This window comes from Malurus melanocephalus, unplaced genomic scaffold, assembly GCF_030028575.1.
Source record: "Malurus melanocephalus ecotype Western Australia unplaced genomic scaffold, MMel_1.1 scaffold_371, whole genome shotgun sequence".
In the NCBI taxonomy this organism is placed as follows: Eukaryota; Metazoa; Chordata; class Aves; order Passeriformes; family Maluridae; genus Malurus; species Malurus melanocephalus.
In genome coordinates, this window is record NW_026623603.1 from 202566 (window position 1) to 227021 (window position 24456).

At 45.7% G+C, this 24456-nt stretch overlaps 1 protein-coding gene across 1 annotated transcript in view; it reads left to right on the top strand.

Moving 5' to 3' along the window:
• Positions 1-24456, top strand: part of CTNNA1 (catenin alpha 1) — a 122105-nt gene that overhangs the window by 36636 nt on the left and 61013 nt on the right. The gene's annotated exons all lie outside the window — the stretch shown is intronic.

The following is a 24456-nucleotide window of genomic DNA, read 5'->3' on the forward strand; positions in this document are numbered from 1 at the left end:
GCAGGCTGTGCCCTGGAAATGGAGCCAGCAGTTTCCACTGTACTCTCWGTGTGCCCTGAACTTGCAGAAGCCATCAGTTATCTGACTGACATGTAAGACTGGMAATAAAAGCTTCCTTAAGCTTTTGACAGTCAATTTTTATTGCCTGGTGCAGGAGCCCTGAGGGATGGGGACAGTTGGGCTCCTTTCCACGAGCCAGCAGTGGTCAGAGGTGTCTGGCTCTCTTTGGTATGCACAGAGAATTGCAGAGGGCTCTCATTTTCAGCCTGTTCTGTACCCCATAAATTTCTAATGCATACAGCTCCCCTTTCACGCACACACCAGTAACTCAGCCATGTACCAGCAGAAACATTGTCAGGACTTGTAGTTTGGCGAGTGCGGAATGCGGACCCGAAGCCCCATTGTGTACCACATGCTCTTGTACAATAAAATCCCTTGTTACTACATTTGGAAACGATAAATCATGTTACATAAAGTAGCTTGACAGGTCCCATTTCAATGGGAATTTTAATGCTTTCATATTAACATTCTGACTGTGTCCTTGACTGTCTGGATTGCATTAGAGGTGCTTGGCAGCAAATGGAGAAAAGCCATTGGGAGCTGGTTCAGAGCAGGCATTCCAGGCACACAGCACTTCAGGATGGCTTTTTACTTTCCCTGCTTTCCATCTTCTCTTTGGCCTCAAGTGCTTGAGTGCCAGAGCAGGGTCTATTTGGGGGTGGGGGCTGTGTTTCTTTTAGTGTTAGATTTTAACCTAAYTTACAGTGCTGTGACACAACTCAAAGGTGGAGGAGGTGGCTGAGCCCAGGCTATGGCTCTCTTGTAGGCCAGTGTGGTTTGGATCTTGGGGTATTCAGAGAAGGCCTCAACACTTCTGGATTTGGACCTGGTRGACCTATAACTTGCTAAATGTGCTGTTTGCACCTTGTGTCTGTGTTCAGTGCAGTTAGGGGAATGTGCTACTCCAAACAAGTGCTCTTTGCTCARCCTTTTTTGCACTATTTTGCTTTTCTTTCCTAAGCTTCTTCGAGCAGCCCTGATGCTTGGATATGACTGGGCAGGAAAGTGCCTGGCTTATCTACTCAATATCTGCTGGGAGAAATCATTTGTCTTCAGAACTACCAGCAAAGGGTATTTCTACTCCTGACACAGTTGCAATTTGCAGAATGGACATGTGTTTTCATGATGAATTTGCCTATTAATAATGTTGATCCACAGCTTTGTATTCCCATCAAGGATCCAAGCTTGGAAAGGAACACGTGAATTTTCAYATGACTCTAAAATTCATTTATAGCAAGTATCTATATATTGAAAGGGCTCTTGCATAGCCCTTTTAATGAAAGCATCTGTTTCTGTGGAAATAGATGTGAATTAAAATGGCACATTGATCTCTGTTGATGATAAAGATGCTGATAAAAATACTGCCTTGAGATAATCTACACTTTCTTTTTTAATATTGTTTGTCAGTTTAAGATGCCTGAATGYTGACGTGATGGATGTGGTTTGAAAGCCTGGATGGGTTTTCCTGTCATGGACTTTGCTGCTCAGTAGAGAGCTGTACTGTTATGCTGGGCCCTAATTTCCATGGACATTATTGGTTTGACAAAGATGCTGCTTTTAAAAACAGAACATTTCTGAAGTGATAAGAGTTTTAMGTTTAATGCTTACAGGCTGACATAGAGTAAATATTTCAGCATCGTTGGACTGAAGCCAGATGAAGATGGTGAGAACTTCACACTGTATCAGTCAGGCATTTTTGGGCTACAGAATCAAGCTTCCAGCTGTTCACCCAGCACCATCCTGGTTTGGGACTTAGCAGGGGTTTGGAGGAGATGTTCTGGCACCTTCTGTTTCTTAGGGAGTAATGTGAGGACTTAGGGAATTTAAGAGAATCCAGCTCATGCAAAATCACTCTTACGATCTTTGGGTTTTGAAGCTCTTCAGAGTCTTATGTGTCACACCAGTGGTTTACTTGAGCTCGTCCCAAAGTTGATGTGGAATTGCTGGTTCAGAGATCCCAAACRGCTCGGAGTGCCCAGCCCCAGAGAAGAAGGGTAGCACATCTGGGCTCCAGCTGTGTGCCCGGGGTGAGGGCACACCCCAGTGCAGCCAGACTCTGCTGCGGGCATTGATGCCAGTGGCACAACTTGAAAGTCCTGAGTGCTTTTCCAGACCCAAGAGTTTTTATGCTGTGCAGATGCATTTCTTCAAGAAGCATATGGCTGGCTCAGTGTCTCGTGACAGAATCCCAGCACAGCCCAGCACTCACACCTCAGGTCTGGTTCCAGTATGAGCCTGGAAGTCTGCTGAAGTCTTAAATCACTGCTGCTCTCCATCCACTGCCTTCAGCCTTTGCTGCTTGTTTGGTGCAGAGCTGCCAGCGAGAACTCTTAAATTGAATAGATGTGACAGCAGTTGGGACTTGTTCTGAACTGCTTTTTACAGCAGAACTCACCCTTGCAGCCTTTCCACACTTTGCAGCATTTGTTTTACAGACTCTTAATGTATGTAAAAGGAGGAGGGTGGCTGCCCTCACTTACAGTGCTCGCTGCAGCTGATCTCTGCTGCTGTTTCTAAAYAGGAATTGAGTCCTGGGGATAACTTGACTGGCAGTGAAGACTCCTATCCTACCTGGTCCTTCCTTTCCTCCCTCACCCTTTGGTTTTGTATTGGTGAAACACTTGGCTTTTCCTTTCTTGTCAGGCATATGTCCATCTCCAGTGTTAACAYATTTAATCTTCCAGTAATAGATTATAAATGCAGACCTTTTTTAATCTTACRTTGATCGAATAACATTTACGATTGGTGCAAGGAAGACCTGCAATAATAACATGGACACCCTTGTTTATGAGGCTGCCTGGCATTTTGCAGTGTTTTACTTTTGTTGAGCTGTAAATCATTTTACATAGATGCACTCTAATGCTGTGCATAGATTCTGCTTTAACACTGTGGTTTATTACTTAATTCATTTGAATTCTGCTGTTTTGTAGGAAAATATTTGAACTTTATCTGCCTACATGAGATCAAATATGTAGTCACCCCTAATGAAGCTCCATTTGGTGATACTTGAGTAATCTCTCAAAGTCAAAATTGAGGAGTATGGATGGAATGGAGCATGTAAGTTTGCACAGTGACTGCTGATCTGTAGATAAACAGTCTTTTAGCCTCCAGCAGGATCATGCTCTCAGTGTGCAGAAGTATTACACACACAACTGGGCTTTTCAATTCCTCTTGTTGGAGGAAAGGGATGATGGAATTATTACGAAGCTGGAATACCACAGTTCTGGTATTGCAACAAAATACTTGCATCTCAAGTCCTCGACTTCTCCTTTTTCTTTTGCGTCCCATGTACCCMCTTGTCTGCTCTCCAGTGCTCCTGTGACATGCAAAACCTCTTGTGCTCTTTCGGTTTTTTCCTTTCCAATGCCTCTTTCCATCTTATTTACAGCTCATGCTACAAGCATTAGAGGGTTTGATGGAAACCTGGATATTCTTCTTCTGSATGTGGTGTTTATTATCCAGACTCTGCTCTTGCTTAACCTGTTTTATTCTGTGTAAAAAAGCTGATGTTCTGTAATGCTCTTAATGTGTCCTGGAGCTTTAGACCTCCTTTGTCCCAGAAAGTCAACRGAATCAATACGGAATAATTAGCATTTGTGGCTTATCCAAACAGTGGCAGCCCTCTGGAATTTAAATAGAGGCAGAAGAGTGACTTAATCCTTCTCATGTCTGAGAAAAGGATGAGGCTTAAGCTGTATCTTGGAAAGCTGTTGAAATAGAGGAGAACTTTGGCTTCCTTCTGGCCTGCAGGGGACACGTTCCTCTAGCAGGAGGGGTGGGGTTAGAAGGGAAACAGCAGAGCCAGTRTGTGTATGACAGGCTTAAAAACCTTCTCGGACTATCTGAAAACACTCAYGTCGTGACGTTGGAGACTGGAGGCTCAAAATTATTCTTGCTGAACAGGCATTCTAGAAGAGCTGTTTCCTTGCAATAACAGCAGCAAAGCCAGAGGCTGTCAGGCCAGGAGCTGCCTTACAAAGGTGGGCTAAAAGGTGCATTTTTCTCAGCACCAATTAAAAAAAGTTTTCCCTTGGCATCAGGCCACAAGGGGAAAACCAGGCCATGTGCAAAATTAGCAGTAGGCAGTGAAGAAAACAAACCCAGATGGTTGTGAGCTGGCTTTCGCAAATACCTGTGCCTTCCCCAAATGGAGGGTGTTTTTCTTTATTGTGTGTGTCAGAGAGAACGCAAATATTGTGGGATGTGCAGCCACTCGTGGAGTATCGACTCCACTGCATTCCCGTTAACCTCTGCCTGTCAGGAAACAAGGCTTTTGCCATTCATTGGGGGCTCCACTGCTGCCATATGTGGCCAGAAAAAAAACATTGCTTCTCAGCCCAGAATCTCTTTGATATGCCTGAGGTGCTGTCAGCTGTGGTTTGCTGAATATGAGAACGKGAATTGACATTATCAGTTACTTTATGAAAGCTGTGGAATGATCGGGGGAAATGAAGCCTGCTAGTTCTCGGAGCGGGGGGGAAGGCTCTGAAAACAGAAGGTTCTTGGTTTAGAATCGGTTCAGCTTTGTAGGTGTGGTATCTTGAGAGAGAAGTATCTGTGGGGCACAGGAAATGTTGGTGACGTGGAGTGTGGTGAAGTGACAGGACAGAGATGAGAAGCATCTTGGGGGTGCAGGTGGGTCAGTCTGGGTGCCATGACTGCTCCAGAGCATCCTTCTAGCTGGCCTTTCATCTGCTGGGTTTTAGRGAATTTATTTTGACCTTGTATTTAAAGGATGGATTCCTTAAAAAAACAAAATAAGTACTTTTTGTTGCCTTTGAATTTTGGAATAAGGCTCCCACCTACAAGTGTGGCAGGCAGCCTTTTTTTAATATGATGACAGGTGAAGATACGGCCAAGAGGCTGTACACAGGGGCAGTTTGGGGGAGTGGGAATATTGATTGTCCTAAACTATTCAAGACTTGACATAATTCTGATGCTGTTAAATTTCTTTTCATGTTGTCTTAATATATTAAATGTAGTTGCATAATTCTTCCCAAAATTAAAATATATACAGAGATATTAAGGAATGCTGGAGATCCTGAAGTATCTTCAGCAAATTGTTTGAGACACCAGTCTCATGTGCTTGAGACTTTAGCTATTTTTCTGAGTTTATTTTCTTTTCTGATATTAACTTATGATCTGCAGCATTGGTATGTGATGCTTTAAAAACCCCCTGTTTGCTGAGTGGGAAGATAACCCTKGGACTTGTTTGTAGCACATGTACTCTGTCCTGTGTCTGGTGCTGGAAATTGATGGATGTTTTTCCTTTCAGGCTTCCCAGCAGATGAATTGCAGCTGGGAATGTCAGTGGTGCCCAAGTCAGATCCCTCCATTTATGTGCTGTCCCCATGTTTTTTAACCCAGTACTGTGCACTGCTTTTAAGTGTGCATTATTTGTATTCAAACCCTCTTGACTAAACCCCAGAATTAATGCAATTAATTCTGCTTGTGTAGAGGTTGAGCAACTGGCTACATAATATTGCCCAGGTGGCTTCTGCATCTGTGGCTTCCATCTCATTTCCCTCTTTTCAAAGGGTTTGTGTGTGTATCATCCCCTCAGCTTCTTGGATTGTGTAGGGAGAAGTGTGGGATGTGGGGCTGGCTTTCTCCTCCCTACTGTGCCTTTGAACCTCTCCTTTGAGGATTCTTTATTGAATCATTTTGGGGGAAGAAGGTGACTTGAGAGCTCTGATGTCAAGTACAAAATAAGACTGCAGCCATATCAYTTGATACTGTTCCCCTTAAATGCCAAATTGTGAATTTCCTTAGAGGCGGAATGAGTTTTTTGGGCATCTCTCCAGGAGTCGAAGAATCCCAATTCTAGAGGTCACTGGATTGAAAAAAGCCAAGAAAAGGAGAAGTTAATGTAGAAATAACTGAAGAGAAAAAGTTAAGAGCCTTTCTGCCTTGTACCTGAGCAGCTGAGCCCTTTGGAGCYCTACAAGATGGGAGTGTTCCTTTCTGCAGGACCTTTTCACTGAAGAAGGCAGACTCTTCACCAGTCAGGGGAGAAGTTGATGTTCTTGGGTTGGAAGGGTGCGTTTGCAGGTTTGACTCTCTGGTAGCCACAGGTCAAGTTGCTGCCCAGGCTCACCTGGATGGGGTTGGTTGGGCTCCTGCTCCTCTCYTCTGTTGTCATTCACAGCTTTGCTCACCCTGAAGGGCTGTCCTGTTGTGCCCCTGCTCAGGGATCCACTGTGGGAGCTGTGGAGATTCTGTCAGGAGTGTGTGTAGAGAGAAAAAGGTGATAATGACAGAGATCTTCTTGTCCTGGTACTCCCCCCGTATGCTCTCATGAAGGCTTGTTCACRGAGTGTGTCAAACTGGCTTTTTGGTGGCAGCTACTGAATTCTCCAAACTTCCTCTAAATTTTTATTCCTGGTGAATTTTGTAGTGCTGTGGAAATCTATTCCCCTCCACCCCCCAAAYTGTGGGTATCCTCAGCTGGACTTGAGGAATTCTTTTTGGAAGAGCACGACTACACCAAGCACACCAGGGCCCTTGTATCTGCTGGGAGTGTTCCTGGTRTTCTTTCCAGTGGATTGATTATTTTATGCATTTTATAAACGTGCTCTGTGACTTTGATTGTATTACCCACTCCTGGAGCAGTGCCTGTGTGAAGGGAAGGGTGTTCTCAGTGCTAGACTGCAGTGAAGTGTAGATTCACTTACCACTTATTTCTTGGTGTAAAACTGAATTTACCAGCTGGGTTTTTCAGATTACTGTCAGCTTTAGTCCCTTCAATCTCTCTGGTTTTCTGTGCCAGTTTTTGCAGCTCTGTGTATTAGTTCTGTTTGTTTTAAATARCTGTTACTTTATCATCTATCTAATGTTAATTTAAATTGTGAATCTAATGATCTTGTTAGAAGTAGAGGCTGATACAATATGTGAAATGCCTCGTGATCTCATAGCACTCTGCTTTGTTTTCCTTTCTTTTCCTGGATGCTGAGGTGATGCCACCTTTCCCCTGYACCTCAGATGTGCTGACTCTTCCTAAATGGTTTATTTCCTTTGACATTCATTTTCTTTTGAAGAAGGGCAGCCACTCCATATGTGTCAGGCTTGTGCTGGAATTTTAAATACTTTAATGCRTTCTTATTATCTGCAAGAATGGCTGGCTAATTAGTTAGCTTAATAAATAATGGCTTGGTGGTGCCTCTGTGAGAAATGAAGGCATGCACACCACGTTTTAGTGCTCACACAGTGCCAGTCACTGGCTCTGGGTAAATGGAGGGGATGTGGATGAGGTTGGCTTGTTCTGGGTGCCCTCAGTGGGATCCTCCTGTGCAGCGAGGGCTGGCTGCTTCTGAGCCCTTCTGGCCTCTCAGGAACCTCACCTGGCTTCACAGATGCTGAACCTGCAGAGCTGCCCCAGCCCTGGGGCCCAGCACAGGGAGGAGCTGCAGCTGCTGGAGCCAGGCCAGAGGAGGCACCAGGATGGGCAGAGGGATGGAGCAGCTCTGCTGGGAGGAAAGGCTGGGAGAGCTGGGATTGTTCACCTGSAGAGGAGAAGCTTTGGGGTGACTGAATTGTGACCTTGCAGGGCCTGAAGGAGCTACCAGAAAGATGGAGAGAGACAATTTCCAAAGGATGGTGGAGTAGAACAAGGRGAAATGGCTTCAGACTGACAGAGTAGRTTCARATCAGATATTGGGAAGAARTTCTTGGCTATGAGAGTGCTGAAGCCCTGGCCCAGGTTGCCCAGAGAAGCTGTGACTGTCCCTGGATCCCTGGCAGTGCCCAAGGCCAGRTACCCTGGGAYAGTGRSAGGYGTCCCTGCCCATGGCAGGGGGTGGAATGGGAATGAGCTTTCCCACCCAAACCACTCTGGGATTCTGTAATGGAGGGGAGATTCTGCTGCTTTTGGTGCTGCTGGRGCTTGAGGCTCTTGACAGTTAACTTTTCCTGCTCTTGCTGCTTTTTAATGCCCATTGCTTCCTGTCAAAGGCAACTTCATACTTACTTTTTCTGTTGCTGTGTTGCAGGTTAAGGCTGCTGAATCCCTTSCTACAGGAAACACTTTAAAATCTGTTGCAAATTAAACCTATTTATATTTCTAATAATGAATAAAGGATACATTAATTCTAACTTCGAATATCTTGTGACCATATTGGTAGRATTGCTTTATTATCTGTTTCTCCAAGCTGTCTTGCCAGGAGTTAGGTGGCTTTATTCCCAGATTTATAATGCATTCTCTTCCTCTTGGAAAGGGCATATGCTGCCTTGGCTCACTCCTTTTAATTTGAGTTTTGCAGGAGTCTGTGTTGTTCCAATTTTAGTTTCTAAAGCGTTTTGCACACATGTAAAATTTGATAAAAACTACAATATCTCAGGGYTTTTACCATTACTGCAGGTGTAAGCTTCAACCTGCTCTTCTTGCTTCTGGATTTATCTATTAGTTCATATAATCTGCAAAGGAAAAACTTGAGATATTCCATAGATAAGGTTGCTAATTAACATAAAAAAGATAAAACAAGCCTGTAAAAAAGCAGCTCCAGTTGTAGATTACTCTCCAGCCCCAGCAGCTCTCAGGTGGCTCTTGCAAAAGTAGTTTGTCCTCTGATTTGGTATTCTGAGATGTTCCCCCATCCATCCTGCTTCTCCCATCTAACCAGACATGGTAAAAGTGAGATGAATTGATCTGTARCCAAGCTTAACCAGTCATCACTCAGCAAAATCACTTGGGAGGAAACAGCTGGAAGTGCTGACAAAATATTGGGCAGCTCCTGGTTGTCACTCACAGCAGCCTGGAGCAGATCTCACCTGGCTGCACAGCACTTTGGGGCCTCCAGCATCATTGTGATTTGGGCGCTGCATGAGGAGATGCTGTAGCCTAAAACAGAGCTTTTATCAGCAGTTCTGATGCACTCGAGGGCCTGTGGGGGCTGGTGTGACGTGGTGCTGTCCTCTGCTGTTCCAGTACAGGCTCTCTGCTCCTGCCTGGGCTGGGTGGCAGCTGGGGGCTGTGGGCCAGGGGAGGSACAGCCTGGAGCAGCATGGCACAGTGTGCCTGAGCCCTGCCACCTCGCAGCAGGGAGCAATGAGAGCATGGGACTGCAAACTGCAGGAGGAGCAGGATGCCAGACCCGCTGCAAAATCACCTCCTTGTGTGTGGAGTTGTGTGAGACAGAGCCACAGCACTCCCGTGCCTCTGGCTGTTGTGGAGGCAGCAGTGCCCTGGCGTGGAGTGGGGGGGTGACCCTGAGCTGGGCTCAGCAGCTCAGAGCCAAGGTTTGGAGATCCAGCCCTGTTCAGGCCATTCAGTTGAGAGCTGGACTCTGATCCCTGTGGGGCCCTTCCAGCTCAGGATACTGTGATGTGAGTGTGCTGCTGGAAGCAGGGCCCGGCACTGAGCCAGGGCAGGCYAGAGCCCTTCAGCTGCCTCTGAACTCAGCCATGAAACATCTTGGGGTAATAAGAAAGAGAAACTTGGGCCATTCTGCAAAAGGCTTCAGGTACATTTGCTTGGTTAATGCTGGGTCTGGTGCGCCTTGAACCCCAGCATCATGATTTAATGGAAATGGGGAAACTCAGCTCCATGAAAAGGCAGGTTTAGCATGTGATGTATTATTGCCAATTTGGGTTTTCTTTTGAGCTTTTAGGGAAAAGATGTATGTTGTTCCAGGATGACTTTCTTGGCACCCTGGCACTTTCYTACCATTACTTATGTGTACGAATAGACATTTTTGCTTCAGTGGTAGAAATGTGTTGCAGAGGTATAGAACCTTAGTGCCATATATCATAAAACCTATGCTATTAACTTCTTCTAGATGTGAGAATAAGCCTTAAGAGAACACTGGGAGGTTACTCTGTTACCTGGTAGTGGTACAAAAGTAGTGCAAAATGGGTGAGGWTCTGTTGTTTTTCAGACCTGACAAACACCTCTCTTCATCCCTTCCCTTCCTCCTCAACACCACAGGTGCAAATAATAGTAAAAAAAATTACTTCCTGCTGTTGCAATAATGCTTTTTTCCCCTCAAGAAATAAATACATTGATAGCACAAGACAGTAATTTTAAAGGTTACTTTCACCATCACTTAAGACTTACTTACAGAATCACAGAGTATCCTGAGTTGGAAAAACCTGCAAGGTCATTGGGTCCAGCTCCTGTCCCTGCCCAGACTCCCCACCACTCCGCCCTCGTGCATCCCTGGCAGCGCTGTCCAAACTCTCCTGGAGCTCTGGCAGCCTCGGGGCCGGGACCATTCCCTGGGGAGCCTGGGCAGTGCCAGCACCCTCTGGGCACAGAAGAACCTTTCCCTGCTCTCCAGCCTGAGCCTGGCCTGGCCCAGCTCCAGCTGTTCCCTGGCTGCTGTCCCTGTCCCAGGGAGCAGAGTTGGGAGCTGTCCCTGCGCTGCCCCTCGGGAGGAGCTGCAGCCCCCGGGGAGCTCTGCCCTCGGGCTCCTCTGCTGCAGCTGAACCAGCCCAGGGCCCTCAGCYGCTCCTCGGGTGGCCCCTCCAGACCCTTCCCCAGCCCTGGCTCCCTCCTTTGGACACTCTGGAACAGCTTTGGRTCTCTCTGATATTGGGGCACCCCAAACTGCCCCAGCACTGGAGGTGAGGCCACCCCAGCCCAGAGCAGAGCAGGACAATCCCTCCCTGGGCTGACCCCCAGGACAGGGATGTCCCTCCTGCCTCCAGGGCACTGCTGTCTCACATTCAGTGAGTGCTCCTGGACCAGGACCCACAGTCCCTTTCTGCGGCTGCTCTCAGCTTCATTCCCAAGTCCATACTCACAGCCAGGGTTGCCCCATCCCAGGTGTGGAATACAGCACTTGCCCTTGTTAAACTTCACATGGCTGGGGATTGCCCAGCCCTGTAATTGAGGTCTGCAGCACCTCCCTGCCCTCAGGCGAGTGTCAGTTATTGGCAAACTGCCTTGATCTTCCTTCAAGTCTCAGGTCCAGCTCATTAATGAAGGTGTTGAAGAGCCCAAGGCTGAGGATCGAGCTCTGTGGAACCCCACCAATGACTGGTGCCAGCCTGATGTCCCTCAGTCCCTGTCACCCTTTATGCCTGACCTGTGAGCCAGTGGCTCACTCATCACATAGCTCGCTTACCCTGCTGTGGCCTGGACAGATTGTCCAGAAGGATCCTGGGAGAGATGGGATCAAAAGCTCGGCTCAAGTCTGAAACGATCTCATCAGCTGGCTTCCCTGGGTCAGCCAGGTGGGTTACCCTTTCGTGGAAGGAAATSAGGTTTGACAAGCAGGACTTCCCGCTCCTGAAGCTGTGCTGGTTGGGACTGATGCCTGTGTTGTCCTCCAGGTGTTTTTCAACACCTCCCAGAATAATCTTCTCCATAACTTTCCCAGGCACTGAAGTGAGACTGACAGGCCTGTGGTTTCCGGGGTCCTCCTTCTTGCCCTTCTTGAAAATCAGGACAATGTTCYCCAGCTTCCAGTCAGCTGGGACCTCTCCAGATTCCTAACACCACTCAAAAACCATCGAGAGAGGCTTTGTGATGATATCAGCAGCTCCTTGAGGATTCTTGGATGAATCCCATCAGGCCCCATAGGTTTGTAGGGATCCAGCTGGAGCAGCAGATCCTGCACAGTTTCAGGGTCAAATGGGAGTTGGTAATTGTCAGTCATGGTTCTCCAGCTCAGGGCACTGGGACCCCCTTGGTCTGTCATCCGCATTGAAGATAGAGGCAAAAAATGCATTAAACACCTCTGCCTTGTCCCTSTCCCTGTTTGTGAGGTGACCATCTTCATCCTGAAACACATGGGTGTTATTTCTACACTGCCTTTTGCCATTAACATATCTGAAAGTTTTTATTGTCCCCCACAGTTCTGGCTGCTCCAGCTGAGCTTTGTCTACATGGATTTTCTGCCTACAGTGGGGAGCAGCATCTCTRTGTTCTTCCCATGTCACCTGAGCTTGCTTTCACCAGGCACACACCTTCCTTCTTTGCCTTATMTCCAAGAGGAGATCCCTGGTCAGAAGCTKGCCTTCTGCCTTACCTGCTTGACTTCTGACATTTAAGAATTGCTGCTGCTGTGCCCTTATSAGGGAATGTTTAAAAAGTGACCAGCACTGGGGGACCCCAGCACCTCCAAAAACATTTTCCCAGGGMCCCTGACTCATTAATTTCCTGAGCAGGCTGAGCTCTGCGCCCCTTACGTTTTGAGGGGAAGATTTGCTGGCACTTTTCCTCTTGTCACCAGAGATTTTAAACTCAATGGCGCTGTGGTCACTGTGGCCGAGACAGCCCTAGTCTCCCCCTCACTCATGAGTTCCTCCCTGTTGACCTAATCAATCAATCAATCAATCAATCAATCAATCAATCTCTTGCTCATTTGCTCAAATACTGTACAGCCTCTTCCCTTCCTCCTGTAGCTCCTTCACCTGGCCCACAGCACACCTTTGTGGAAGATCTGCAGAAGAACTGTTTGTCCTCCCCAGCCTCAGGGGTGGCATCAGGCCCCCCTGGCAGCCTGGAGAGCTCCTGTGCCATCAGCGGGTCTGGCTGGCTGTGGCACGGTGGGGTCAATGGCTCCAGCAGGGAAACGAACTTCTGGCTGTGTTAGCACTGTAACTGGAGAAGCTTTAGCGGTGCTTCCCTGGGGCTGGTGGGGTTGGCTGTGCCCTTCACCAGCTCCTGAGTGTGTTTGCTGCATCTCCTGGGGGGCTGGAGAGGAGCCCTGCCTGCAGCAACGGGAGGGCAAAGGGCTGGGCTGTGCCCTGCAAACTGCCCTGGCACACCCTGCCTGCCCCCTCCACTGTCCTGCCACATCCTCACTGCCCTGGTACACCCTGCCTGCCCCTCCACTGTCCTGCCACATCCTCACTGCCCCCTGCACTGTCCTGCCCTGCCCTCACTGCCTTGTCACACCCTCACTGCGCTGCCAGGCCCTCCCCCCCATGACACATCCCTGTTTGCACACTCAGAGTTGCTCACACTCCTCAGAGCTGTTGAAATCGTTGGTGCTGCTCTTGGTGGTGCCCCTGGTGCTGCCAAGGGCTCTYGAGTCCTGGGGGCTCAGGGCTGCTGCTCAGGGGTCTCTGGGCTTAACAACTCCCTGCCCAGCTCCATCCAACACCCACCCTGGCTTCACCTCAGTACCTGCTGCCACCTCTGTGGCTGCCCCATGGGGTGACAGTGATTTGCCCAGTGGCTGTGGCCTGTGAGGATGCAGGAATTCAATTGGTGCTATTCCTGCAGCAGAAGGGGGATAGGGTGGGTGGGTGGATAGGTGGATATATAGGTTGGTAACGGGGTTCCTATAGGGGCTGGGATTTGTCACTTGATAAGGTTGAGAACCAGGGAATGAATCACAGACTGGGTTGGATTACAAGGAACCTCAAAGCTYCTCTCATTTTCCACCCCCTGCCAYRGRCAGGGACACCTCCCACRATCCCAGGCTGYTCCAAGCCCTGTCCAACCTGGCCTTGGACTCTTCCAGGGATCCAGAGGCAGCTCCATTTGGTTATTCTTAAGATGTGAATTCTTATAAACCTATTGCTCTCAGCATTGTCCTCAGCTGAAAATTCCAGACTGAGTTACTGGGATTAGGAATTGGTTTTAGCCTGGAGCAGTGCTGAGGCTCYTGGTCAGCTGCCATTAAAGTTAAAAGATGCTATGAAATGTGGAGGAAGACTTGTGTGCTCTCGTGATTTTTCTTTTTCATTAGGGAACAGACTGCAAGACTGAAGTTGCTAATTATAGMTCTTCTATGAGGAAATAAGATTTTTGGAGGTTTTTTAATATTAGTGAAGAGACTGGAAATAYGTTACTTACTTGAAATATTTGGTTTGAAGGCGGTGGAATGACTTTGATAGCAGAGGTAAAACAGGCCTCTCTTAATTATAACTGCATTACATAAAAAGAAGTGACCAAACTACTTGTCAGAGCAGAAATCAGGCTGTCTGCTTGCCTTGATAGAAATGTTCTAATGATCACCAAAAAATCCTATTTTCWGCTCAGAATAGGTGTGGGTTTGATTTTTTTTTTTCCTGGCTCAGCTCACTAAAACCTGTTCATGTTCTTTATCATATTTTTCACCTTGTGCCTGTGAACAATCTGCATCAAGTATGTGGACTTGTCATTTAATCCTGGTCCTGTCAGTAGTTAAAAACACTTCTCTTGCATAAGCAAGTGTAGCAAACGGGATAAAGTAATTATTAAAAAAACCCTTTTAAAGCTCCTTCTATAAGTGAACCTCCCATTAGTGGTTTTTTTTGAGATATACTTCTGATTTTTAAATATTTTTGATTGATTTCAGTTAGTTTCCCGGGATCACTGATCGCTCATATTTCATACTGTGACACARGAAATTCACCTGAAATGTCTCTATTATAAATATATTTTTTATATATATTTTTAATTACGTGCCTATGTGTGCATAATGAATGTTTTAGAGACATAATGTGGTTGGGTTATTTTGTTTTTTTTTATAGCCTCATATTTTTCGAGTGGTTTCCCCGTGTTTTCCTGCTTCCCATGGGTTTTTGATGGGCAGGCAGGATAGCTGGGTTTTGTTGGTGGCTGTCCCAGCACAGGCTGAGCTTGGGACAGTGGCAGTGAGCTGTGTTCCATAGTGGAACTATGTTTGCATGAACAATTGAAATTGGTTTCTAAAGCTGATGATCACTTATTAATTTGCCTGATGAAGACTTCTGTTTTTGAATAAATGGCCAGTATAAAAGTAGATGTCAGGAAGTTCCTCTCTTGATGATGCAGCTTTATTGGGGCATATTCAAATGATGGAGTGCCCACTAAGATGAAAGAAGCAGTCTGCAGACTGGTGGCATCAGCTCATTTGAATGTGGCATAAACCTTTTTCATGTGTCTCTGGACACTCTCCCTGGCACCCTTTGTCATGTTAATTGTTATTCCAGACTGCTGTAGGTATGAAGGGACAATATCCCTGAGATTTATCTGCTGGGTACACAGGAGTTTGCCTCCATTCAGTCCATGTTTCCATTTGTCCCTGTGTTTTAGGGGTGCTGTCAGATAGAGAGGGCTGCAAGCACCTGAGGATGCTGTGGAGCACCCACATCCCACAGCTCTGGCTCCAGCTCCAKGCACTTGATGCCTTAGGATTCTTATTTCTATATTTTTCATCTATCTGTATTCTTGTAATTCTCTACTATACAGTGCAGAGCTCTTGTTCTCCCATTTTAGACAAAACAATTTCTCTCCAGGCCTGAAACTCAGACACCTCACTGCCTCAGAGCCCCAAAATATGGAAACAACAGAGAACTGGGGGGAGCAAGCTTGGGGTGGTTGACATCATCACCTGAAGGTGTCATTGGAGAATTGGAGCCCGATATGTTAATAAGATGGAACTTATAAAAGGTGAAAATCCTGTGACTTGGTGCCCATTTTGGGTGTAGCTTTATGAGGAGGCTTTGTCTGCCCTGAATACACCTGTAGGCCCTAATTAAATTTTTCTGCTTTTTATTCTCCTAACCTTGTCTGGCCTCTGTTTCAGGGAAGCCACACTGATCCCGCTGCTCTCCCATTACTGTTTGCCCAGGAGCCTCCTGCTGCTGCCCTGGGCCCTGCTGGGAAGGGACAGGTCTGCAGCAAGGGGGCAGGAGCCTGGAATTCATTCCAGGAACACCTTTTGGATGTGGAACAAAGTGGTAGTTTTATCCAAGTTTCACACTTGTCAACAAATATTTACATTGCTGACAAATCCAAAACTTGGAGTGGAAGAAGCACTGCAGCTTATTCAGCAGTTCCCAGCACTGAGGGGATTTTGAGTGGTCTGTAAATAACTGAAATTCCTTAGTCCTGATGCCATTGTGTTGGTACAAAGTGGSCTCTGTGAGAATGACTTTAACTATGGGTGGTGTTTTAGCTGATGTGGAGATTGCTCTGCACTCCCTGGTGGGGAGGAATACCTGGCAAGAGCTTATTGCATGTGAGGCCTTAAGGCTGCTACTTTGTACTGTCAGTAAAAGGTGAGCAGATAGCTCCTAAAAGTTCATTTTTAGGAGATGAGGTGAGCAGATAGCTCCTAAAAGTTCATTTTTAGGAGATGAGGTGAGCAGATACCTCCTACAAGTTCCTTGTCACCATAGACTCTGGGAACTTGTCAGAAGTATCTGATTTTTGTTCTGTTCAGGAGTGTAGTGTCGCATTTAAGATGCAGTATCTGCCAAAGCTCATTGTATTTTTCAGTTTGGGTTTTTTTTGTGATTCAGCCTAATCAGGTGTCTAACCTTAGCCTTTTTGGAAGTTTYTGGATGTTACTTGCAAGCAAAAGGCATCTGTCTTGTAGTCAGAGCTCTCTTTGTTTTCAATSTCCACAACTGCTGTGGTGCTAATGGAYGTCCCAGAGCTAAACTKGTCATCCATAGGGAAGARTATAAATGAGAGATGGCTGTTTCTGCTTGCCTGCCCTGTGGCTTTGAAATTCTTGAAGGCCTGGACCCTGAAGATTCACACTTGATGCCCGGAGAGCTTCCAGCTGTCTGTCAGAGTTCCTCAGCTTGGCTGCCTGTGCTTGGATCAGCCTGCTGCTCCCCTSCATGCTAAGCTTGGTGTTTGTGCTACCTGGAAGCAATTTCCTCTGTCTCCAGATATTTCCATCTTCAGGACTATGTGGAAGGCCTGAGAAGGGGTTCTTTAACCTTTAAATTCTTCAGCCAGATTTGAAGCAGCTGTTGCTGTTTGTTTGGGTATGTTGTGCTTCAGGGCGAGCCAGCATCAGTAAGTGGTTCYGCATCTTCACTGGAGCATGTTGTCTTCTCCCAAGGACAGCAGAGATGGTGCTTTAATATCTCCTGCTCCTTCAATCCCAGGTGTGTGGTTGGAGCTGGGGGTTTGCAGAGTGGCCCTGCTGTGTGCTTTGCCCAGCTTCATGGTTTGTTCCTGGCTGGCACCCTTTGATAGGCATGTGCTGAGGATGTTCGGTGCATGACTCGCGACTCCCCTCTGGAGCAGCATTTGCTTGGGCAGTTCCATTTTGCCTTGCTCAAAGCAAAGGTTGTTAACAAAGCTGCTGAGAGTTGCTGCAGTACAGGGGAATATGTTTTTCTCCCATTAAGTGCTGTGTGGTGCCTTCAGAGATGCAAACTCCCTTATAGCCTTGTGTCCCTGTCCCCTTTCCCTTATTCTCCCTTGTAGAAGGCTGTGTCATTATTGGCTTTACTAAGAGCTCTATTAATTCTAAAAGTATTTTCTGTAAAAGAATTAAAACGTAAAGTGCTGTCAGGGTTGAAGCAATCCATCTGAGGGCAGAAAGTGATAGTCCYAGCTAACAGCACATGGCTTTTGAGGCAGAGGTTCGGGTACATGATGGATTATTTAGGAGTCAGTGGGAAGGAGAGCAAATGCATCCTAATAGGAARAGTTGCTGTAGGGTTGAGCTGGATTCCACATTAACACGCTTCTCAATATTTTTAACTCTTTGCAAACATATAAGTAAAACTGCTTCTTGCAGCAAGCTTTTCGGAGTATTTTGTACACTTCATGAAGGATATTTCAAGTATTCTAGTGTCTACACAGTTAGGAGGTGTCTTGGAAGACCTTTCTGCTTGATATGCATTTCCTGTATCTAGTGCTGTCTTTAATCTCACACGGTCTCACAAAACCCGTTCTACCTATTAAATATGCAGTAACGCTGTTCTGTTTGGTAGAAGATTGTATGTTTAAGCAGCAGAAGTCCTCACTGCTCCTGTATTTTAAGATTAAAAATTCAGCTGCAACACTACCTTCAGATTCGAGCCATTAGAATGGATTTTTCAGATTTATTCTCCTGATTACAATACAGAAAATTAATTGCTTTTGACTGTAAAGAATTATGACTCATTCATTATTTAAGAACCTTCTTGATGGATGAACCTTTTCCATTTACTCCAAGACTTCTCATGAAATATGGCTGGTTTTTTTAACTGGTACAAAGCACGATGCACCTATATAAAACATGCAGTGCCCACCCTTTGGGGTGGAAAGGAGAATCAGGACCTCCTCTGGGTCCAGTTTCCTTTAGTATTCAGCACAACTAGTAGAGTCTGCTGGGAGAAAACGGGGAAGTTAATTCCATGGCATTTAAAATAAATACTTTGGRCTCATAAAAGAAAGATTTATTCCTTCATTTAAAGATCCAGGTACTAGAGAATACCCTTTAGTTTTGCTTGTATGTGCATACTGGAAGTGTTGGTGTTACCTGCTGGGGAGAAGAGCTTGGGTTTAACTCAAGGGATGCTCCCCTCTGGTCATGGTCCAGCTTCTTGCTCCTGATTTTTATACTGCTTATTCAGAAGGTCTCAAATGTTTTTTATGTGTGTTTAACTCTTGTCCTTTTTAAAAATTCAAATTATAGACCTTAATTAATGGTGAATTAGTGAATTAAAACCTATGTCAGCTGAAGAGCTGACATCAGGATTTGGTTACCTGTCAGCCCAGAAACTTTTGCTCAGTGCCCTTGGCAGCCACACTTCTGGAGCTGTGTATCACAGAAATAAACAYGAAATTTTGCCAATGAGACACATAATTTTTTTGTTTCATAGAATCACAGAGTGGTTTGGGTGGGAAGGGATCTTTAAAAGCCACCCTAGTCCATCCCCCCTGCAATGAGCAGGAGCAGCTTCAACTAGGTTGGRTCACCCAAAGCCCTGTCCAGCTTGGCCTTGAACATTTCCAGGGAAGGGGCATCCACCAGCTCTCTGAGTAACCTATCCCASGGCCTTACTGTAAAAAAATTTATTCCAAAATAAGACCCAGACAATGTGAATCCTACATCAAATAAGACAAATAGAGCTTTAACTCATTTTAGTAAAATTTTGTAAAATCGTCATGGTAATGAAATTGTTGATTAGGTAACAATGGTTTAGTAAAGCTTTTCCTTAAGAACAGGTTACAGAAAATATTGACATCGGGAGTTTRTGGTGGGTGAGCCCTGTCACTGAATCCTGTCCCTTAGCCTGGACATTCACTGGAGGAGGGAGCCAGGGTTTCCCAGTGCTGCACTTTTCAGTTCATTTGTGCAGTCCTCTCCAGTCAAATTCTTGAATCTCAATTTTTTTGCAGTTGTCTTACCAGAGCCTACTTTTAAAAGTAAGTTACTAGTGATGTTGACATTTCCTTGTTACTAATTGGATTTAAAGGTTTTGCATAATATATTCAGAATTCTCAGTTTTCTCTTATGTGTATTATTTTTGCTTGTGAGAACAACTGGGTATGTAGTTGAGAGATGCTTTTGCTTGTGAAATCAGTCTGTGAGAGTTCAAGAAAATAGATACATCGTGTGCTGCTTTGAAGTATTAGAAGGATTTGAGAGGCATTTTGCCAGCTGACATTTAAAACCCTTGAGAACTTGTTCCAGCCAAACCTTTTGATAAAAAAGTAAATGCAGCTAAGGCTTAGTTACTGAAATGATTTTAGCTGGCAGTTTGGTGCATGTAATCATCTTGATACGTCCTGAGACTTGTTCCTTTTTTCAGCTCTCTCCCAAGCCTTTTGGGCTGTTCTCATGAACTTGTCACTTCTCAAACCCAGAAATCCTTCCCATGCCATGGAGGCACGGTGGCTCTGAACATTGTGCTCACTRTGGTAGCCCATGGAAAGAATATTTCTTGTACCAGGACTGGTTTTGTGACACTTCTGGAGGTTGTGACTCAGAGGACTTGGGATGTCTCACTCTGTGACATCTCCAAACCTTACAGACTGTTCATCCTTGCTAAACTGTTGGCAGGGTGTTCCCATTGGAAATGTCACCTGCCAGGTCACTCCTGRTTGGCACAGTGACCCGCAGCTGGTYATGGTGGTGTCCCTGAGGGACACCCAGGGRTAGAGCCAGGCAGCTTGACTGGGTCAAGCTGATCCTCATCCAGCTACTCAAGAGCCARAGCTTGGCTCTGGTTTGGTTTTCACTCTCATCTTGCTCGTTCAGACCATGTTAGCTCATCASGAGTCAATTTTTTGGGAAGAGCCTGTGCAGCCCAGCTCACTGTAGCTCAACGAAGGTGCTGGGTTTGCTGTGACTCTGGCAAATGGCCCAAACCTGACTTGCTTGCTTGGGACAGCGGGTGCAGACAGGTTTGAACATATTGTGAAAGAGGGAGCTTTTGACACCTCTGCTTGAAAAGGGAGGAAGAAAGARGCAAATTCAGTTTTACAGTATACACAATTTTTAATAACAAAATGCTTCTGTACACTGCACTTGTTTTACTCCATTACTCACACCCCCTCCCACCAGAAGTTGGCTCTTGAAACATAATTCAAACACAACACATCTAGGACTCTCTGTAATCTTGGGTTGCTAAGCTGGTAGAATAGTTCACTTACTAGTGTTTTCATTAGTAAAAAGAAAAATGTGGYGGGTTTTTTGGCTTTTTACAAAGGAGTGGTTGGGGGATGGCAGACGTAGCTTTTTGGCACTTACACAATGGTGTACAACAGTGTTTCACCCCATCTAAGGCTTAATTACACCCCTCAGAGCTTCTCCTACCTTTCCCTAGATGCCTCTCAAAAGATTTTTACCCAAGATATGCAATGCTGAATTTCCAGTTGATTCTGAAATTATCTCTAAGCATCCTGCTAACGTGGTGCCTTAAAAAGCAAAGCCCAGCACCAATTTTAGCATCTGGGACATTTGCAGTGGAGGAAGGTGTGGGGAGGGAGGAGCTGCTGCCTTTGGTTTCTGTTGTTTCCTTGCTTGTTCCTTTTTCAGGGGGAGGAGAAATACTGTATCCCCCTCTGAACTTGTTTAATTTTCATGGAAAACTTCATAAGAAAGATGAAATTTAGCTTCTGGGTAGGTTTCATAGGTCTGAACAGATGGATTTTGATAGCTACACAGATCACAAAATTAAATCAACTTTATTTCCATTAAAGTAGTACAGAAATTATCTTAGACACATTAAAAATAAGTGTGCAGTGCAGATTTCTGGTTTAAAGCCACAGGATATTTCTGACTTTGCATGTTAGCAATAGTCCCYTGTCTTCTAAGGGGGTAATGGGACAGAAGCTCAGATGCTCAGATTTGCATGTGKCTGATCACTGAAAAATTGGATCATTTCTGCTTGGGGGAGAAGCAAACAAAACCAAACACTGATCAAGCAGCATTCATTATGGTTCCATCTGATACGGAACGGGAGCTCAGTGCAGAGGAACACTTCAGCTGGAGACTGAACACTCACCCATTTCACCCTTCATCGAGTCGTTCTTACTTGTGTGCATTTAAACACTGATCTAATGCAGAGCGACTAACTGGGAGCATTAATTCAGCCCTGTTCCGGGAGGATGACTCAAAATCTGAACTTGTGCTGCTGGGTTTCCATTTCACTGACACCAGGGTGGGGAGCAGGGGAAGCTGGCTGGGGATCAGCGAGGCTGGAGGAGATCTTTGGATGGGACAGGACCTCAAAAGCTGTACAAGAAATGATGTTCCTAAAAGACCCAAAACCTGAGGCTGTGCCTGGAGCTGTTGAAGTACTTGTAAGCGATGTAGGATCTGTACAAACTGAGGCTATGCAGCAGAGATGGTATTTGGGGAGGACACGTTAACAAGCTCCTGTCATCAGGCAGTGCTTGTACTGAAATACGATTAATTTAAACCAAATCATCGTGGTTCTTACTCCATCGACAAAATAAATCAGAGATTGCTGAGTAGCACAATTATTCCAGTCCCCTCCTTGCCTGGAAGAGTCACAAGCAATTGCGAATGGAAGACAGTAACTTCAAAATAAAAAATACTAACAGCCTCTGGCCGTGTCCTTGTGCAGAGTGATGGCTCTGCTGGCGCTTGCTGTCCCTCCGCAGGGAATTCAAGTTGACTTCACTGCTGCTATTTGACATTCTGCGAGTTTTATGATACCTGTTACCCTAAATGTAATGTTTGCAGAATTGCTTTGCTTATGCCTGGAACCTGGCAACAAATGGGTTTGGAAATACCAGACGTAAAGCATGGCATTTGGGGGATTGGCTGTGGATCACTGTGGAGTTCAGAGAGGGATGGGGCTGGCCTGGGCTGTGCCTGCTGGCCTCCTGTTTGCTGTCTGCCAGCCAAGCACTGCAGGACCAGTGGAAACTGGGAGTACTGGTGGGAGGGAGAAGTTGGGTCCCTGGGTGGGTTTGCTTGCAGAGGGACTGAAACAGTGCTTTAATGCAGGGGAAATCACCGTGAGTGGCAGGGATGGAGAAGAGGGTTAAATCCAGCATTTGCTGGAACATCTCTTTGCTCTTCTAGAGTGTGATTAAAAGCTAATAAAGATGGAGTGGGACCATCTCCCACTCACAGAGCTGGGGTGTTGGAAAAGCACCCCCCTGGAGGAACCTCAGCTCATCATCCAGCAGCCAGTTCTCGTTCCTGTGTGGAAGACTGATGTGGTATCCTTTGAGCTGTCTTACAGCAAGAGTTTCTGCAGGGAAGAGGTGGGATTGCTTCCTGCCAAGTGCAGCTGGGGCCATCAGAGTTCAGTGTTGACATCTGATGGGGGATGGCAGTGTAGCCAGCTCATTTGGCTGCCAGGATAATTAACGAGCTCAGTGATAGCTTTGTCTGTGCTGGTACTCTGCAGCTGTAGGTGGAAGTCATCCCGAAGTGCCTCCTCCCCAGGCACCCAGAGCCAACCTGTGCCAGCCRGTGCAGGGTGAGGGAGGGGCACAGGCTGGGAGAGTGGTGCCCACTCAGTGCCCACTCACTGCTCACTCACCTGCCCCTAGAGCAGCCTCCTGGGCCTGGGGAGAGCTGTGAGCCCCTAGTTATGGGAAGGAGCAAGGCAAGTCATCCTGCAGTCAGCTAAATATCCCTGGGTTTGCCTTTCTTAGCTTAATCTGGCCTTCTGCCTCACATGGGATTTCATCACATAGAATATTTGCTCTTTGTCCACCTACCCCACMGGATTTTTGTAGTCAGTTAAAAGCAACAATTAATTTTCCAGAACAGGTGTTAATGGATTCATCTTAGAATTAACAGTAACGAGAGTTCAAAGGTATCACTATGGAAACCCATTAGGCTTCACTAGGTCTCTTCCATTAAAGTACAGAGTCAAGGGAAGTAAACAAAATATTGGTTTTATAATAAGGGTACTGTATGTAAAAGTAAAACGATGCAAATTAATATCTTCAAAACCAGCAATTGAAAAACGTTTATGTAAAATCTTGACAGAAGTTACTTATCTTGCTATAATTGCCTTGGACAAATTCATCTCACAAGAAAACATCAAACTGTTGTATAATTGCACCCTAAATACCTCACTAAGTGGTAATATAGAGAGAAAAGCAGAGTGAAATAGCAAAGAGATTTTTATGCAGTGGTTTTTCTGCTTAAAAAGTTTGCAGGATAGTTTACTACATCACAATTAGCATACTGTAATTATGGATTTGGTCAAGGTATGGCAACACTGTGAGGAATTTTTTTCTTCATCGGGGTGTGCTGGTAATTGTTTAACACTGCAGCATTGAACACAACACATTTTTTAGTTATACATACATGTATATATATATATAAAATAATTTTCCATCCCTCTGAATCTTTCAGCTTTGGTTAGAATGTTTACAATATTTGAGTAAATGACTTAAAAATAGTGTAATCCTTAGCAGACCCCCCCGCCCCCCACCCTCGTGGCATCTGAGTACCACCATCACTGCATAGATCTGCAAATATTTACATATAATTCCATAATAGAATATAAATAGCAATATGGTACTTCTGGCTAAAGAAAACAAATTACCCCTTAGAATGAGGGGTGGGTGGGTGTGTATATATATTTATATATGATTTTTTAAAAAGTCATTCTAGTTTAGATTCTGTCCCATATCAARTAAGAAACAAAACATTTTTCAGTGAACTATTCTATAAACTAATTATATTATCCTAACTTATCAGAAGGAAGGGGTCTTTTTTTATCTTGAATTTTGGAAGAGGAGGACAAGTGAGAGCTTATATTACAGGGGCTAATTCTGTCTCCAGAGAAACCAGTGGAGTTAAGTGCATGAAAATAGCTTCCCAACGAGAGGAAGCCTCAGCTGGGGGGGCAGCAGGGGGACAAAGAGAGGCTTCTTCCTTCCTTCCTTTCTTCCTTCCCTCTTCTCCTTAACCTCGCTGTTGATATTTGCTTTTAATTAAGAGAACCTTGCATTAAGGGTATTTACACATGAAAAGGTGTTGAAATGCTGTTTGCTCATCGTCATTAAGTAATTAGCCTGAATTCATGAAAAGCATCATCAAGCGAAACCAGGGAGCGGAGTACTGAATGTACTTAATATTTCCAATCGATCCCGGTGTGCTGAGCCTCCCTGAAGAAGCTGCACTGCCGGTTTGGGGACACGCGGAGGGAGGGCTGTCCTGCTGCTGGGTGTGAGTGTGTGCCCATCCTGCCTGGGGCTGTGTGCCCATGTCTGTGTGCCCATCCTGCCTGGGGCTGTCTGTGTGCCCATCCTGCCTGGGGCTGTGTGTGTATCTGTGTGCCCATCCTGCCTGGGGCTGTGTG